Here is a 3,746-nt window from a genome sequence, read left to right on the forward strand (position 1 = left end):
GTCAGGTGAAAATGGTGGATGAGGCAAAACTTCGTAGTTTAATTCGTTCAACTTTAAAAAATATATATATTTATTTTTAATTGATCAATGATTGCTTTATAATATTGGCTTTATTTCTGCCATACATCAACATGAATAGCCATGTGTGTGTTACTCACTCAGTCGTGTCCCACTCTTTGTGACCCTGTAGACTGTAGCCGGCTAGGCTCCTCTGTCCGTGGAACTCTCCAGGCAAGAGCCCTGGGGTAGGTTGCCATTCCCTTCTGCAGAGGATCTTCCCGACCCTGGGACTGAACCTGGTCTTCCATATTGCAGGCGGCTTTTTCACCATCTGAGCCACCAGGCAAGTGACATAGGTGTACATGTGTACCCACTCCCTTGGACCTCCCTCCCACCTCCCACCCTTTCCCACCCCTCTAGGTTGTTACGGAGCCCCAGTGTCAGTTCCCGGAGTCATACAACAAATGTCCACTGGCTATCCATTTTACATATGGTAGTGAATACGCTTCCATGCTACTGTCTTCGTTCAACTTTTGAAGAGTTGGTTGTGTGACATGTGGTAGGGCACTGTCATGGAGAATTGGGCCCTTTCTGTTGACCATAGCCAGCTGCATGTGGTGCAGTTTTCGGTGCATCACATTGATTTGTTGAGCATACTTTTCAGAGGTAATGGCTTCACCAGGATTCAGAAAGCAGTTGTGGATCAGACAGACAGCAGACCACCAAACAGTGACCGTGACCTTTTTGGGGGGCAAGTTTGGCTTTGGGAAGTGCTTTGGAGCTTCTTCTTGGTCCAACCATTGAGCTGGTTGTCATCAGTTATCGTATAAAATCCACTTTTCGTTGCTCATCACAGTCCAATCAAGAAATTGTTCATTATTGTTGCTAGAATAAGAGAAGATGACACTTCAAAACGATGATTTTTTTTTATTTGCAGTTGCTCAGGGGGCACCCACTTACCAAGCTTTTTCACCTTTCCAATATGCTTCAAATGCTGAGTGACCATAGAATGGTTGATGTTGAGTTCCTCGGCAACTTCCCACGTAGTTGTAAGAAGATCAGCTTTGAAGATTGCTCTTAATTTGCTGTTGTCAACTTCCGATGGCAGGTCACTAACAAGCCTCATCTTCAAGGCTCTCCTCTCCTTTGCAAAACTTCTTGAACCACCACTGTGCTGTACATTCAGTAGCAGTTCCTAGGCCAAATGCATTGTCAGTGTTGCATGTTGTCTCTGCTGCTTTACGACCCATTTTGAGCTCAAGTAAAAAAATCGCTCAAATTTGCTTTTTGTCTGCTATCATTTTCATAGTCTAAAATAAATATTAATGGTAAATAAGCAGCAAGTAATAAGTCATTAGCAAAAAACATGAAGTGATAAATGTGCATTAAAATGATGTATAACATAACATTTATTGAGAACATATTCCAATGTCAAATGACAAATTTCAACAATGCAAAAGCCACAATTACATTTACACTAACATGAGTTTTTTTTAGATTCCACATATAAGTGAGATCATACAATATTCATCTTTGTCTATCTAACTTATTTCACTTGGCATTATACTGTCTAGATCCATCAATGTTGTTGAAAATTACAGGATTTCCCTCTTTTATGACTGTATAATGTTCCATTATTTATATATATCACATTTTATTTATCCATTTATCCATAGATGAACACTTATTTTGTTTCTGTACCTTGGCTATTGTAAATAATACTGCAATGAACTTGCAAATGCAGATATTTTTTCAAGATAGTGATTTCTTTTCCTTCAGATGTATAGCTAGAAGTGGAATTGCTGATCACGTGGTGGTTCTGTTTTTAAGTTTAGGGGGAAAATTCATGCCGTTTTCCACAGTTGCTATACCAATTTGCCTTTTCATCAACAGTGCATGGTGTTACCTTTCCTCCACATCCTCGCCAGATAAAGGTCTTTATCTTTTTGATAAGGCCTTTCTAACAGGTGTGAGATGCTGTCTCATTGTGGTTTTGATTTGCATTTCCCCAAAGATTATTGCTTTCCCCTTTTCACATACCTATTGGTCATTTTGTATGTCTTCTTTGGGAACATGTCTATTCAGTTCTTCTGCCCAGCAAATATTAAAAATATTTTGTAACCATTTGTAATGACCACATATGAGTCTATCATCCAGAACTGCCATAACCGACATGGACATTTCTCATTCCTCTATTGTTGGATATTTAGATTGTTTTAAATTTGTATTATAAAGAACAATATTCCAATGCATATTTTTATGTATAGTTCTTTGGTCATATTTAATATTATTTCCTATGAAAGAGTTCAGACATGGCAGCACTGAGTTAAAGATTATGAATATTAAGACTTTTGACACATCTTTTCTCATTTCTAAAAAATTATAACTTAAAAAAATATTTTTTCTCTTCTATAATTTAATTATTTTTATTGAAGTATAGTTGATTAACAATGTTGTGTTGTAAATTAAAAAATAATCAAATAACATTTGAGATACATTATATCTATCTTCTGAAAATTTACATTACATATTATGTTTTAAAATGGTATGAAATATATCATATATGTGGCTTAAAATATAGTAATACATGAATTACATTTTTTATAATGTTGAGGTCTTTTTAAGTTTATTTTTAATTGGAGGATAATTGCTTTACAATATTGCGTTAGTGTCTACCATACACCAACATGAATCAGCCATAGGTATACACATGTGTCCCCTGTCTCTTGAACCTCCTTCCCACCTCCCCCCACATCCCACCCCTCTAGGCTGTCACAGAGCACTGAATTTGAGCTCATTTCACCTGATGATGGACAGCTAGGGTACTTCCATGCCCTAACTATTATAAACAGTGTTATAATTAACATAGGGATTCATGTGTCTTTTTCAATTTTGGTTTCCTCAGGGTATATGCTCAGTAATGGGATTGTTGGATCATATAGTTTTATTCCTAGTTTTTCAAGGAATCTTCACACAGTTCCATAGTGATTATATCAATTTACACTCCCACCAACTGTGCAAGAGTGTTCCCTTTTCTCCACACCCTCTCCAGCACTTATTGTTTGTAGAATTTTTGATGATGGCCACTCTGAACAATGTGAGATGATATTTCATTGTATTTTAAATTTATATTTCTCTAAGAATGGGCAACGTTGAGCATCTTTTCATGTGTTTCTTGGCCATTCATATGTCTTCTTTGGAGAAATGTCTGTTTAGGTCTTCTGCCCACTTTTTGGTTGGGTTATTTATTTTTCTGATATTGAGCTGCATGAGCTGCTTGTATATTTTGGAGATTAATCTTTTGTCAATTGTTTTATTTGCTATTATTTTCTCCCACTCTGAGGGCTGTCTTTTTACCTTATTTATAGTTTTCTTGTCTGTGCAGAAGTTTTTAAGTTTATTTAGGTCTCATTAGCTTAGTTTTGTTTTTATTTCCATTATTCCATCAGGAGATGGGTCCAAGAGGATCTTGCTGTGATTTATGTCAAGGAGTGTGCTGCCTATGTTTTCCTCTAGGAGCTTTATAGTTTCTTGCATTGCATTTAAGTCTTTAATCCATTTTGAGTTTATTTTTGTGCATGGTATTAGAAGGTGTTCCAATTTCATTCCTTCACATGTAGCTGTCCGGTTTTCCTAGGACCACTTATTGAAGAGGCGGTCTTTTCTCCATTGTAAATTCTTCCCTCCTTTGTCAAAGATAAGGTGCCCATAAGTGCACGGGTTTATCTCTGGGCTTTATATCTTGT

At 36.8% G+C, this 3,746-nt stretch overlaps 1 pseudogene; it reads right to left on the reverse strand.

Moving 5' to 3' along the window:
- Positions 1–417: 417 nt before the first annotated feature.
- LOC123327791 lies at positions 418–1,307 on the reverse strand (annotated as a pseudogene).
- Positions 1,308–3,746: the final 2,439 nt, after the last annotated feature.

This window comes from Bubalus bubalis, chromosome 10, assembly GCF_019923935.1.
Source record: "Bubalus bubalis isolate 160015118507 breed Murrah chromosome 10, NDDB_SH_1, whole genome shotgun sequence".
NCBI lineage: Eukaryota > Metazoa > Chordata > Mammalia > Artiodactyla > Bovidae > Bubalus > Bubalus bubalis.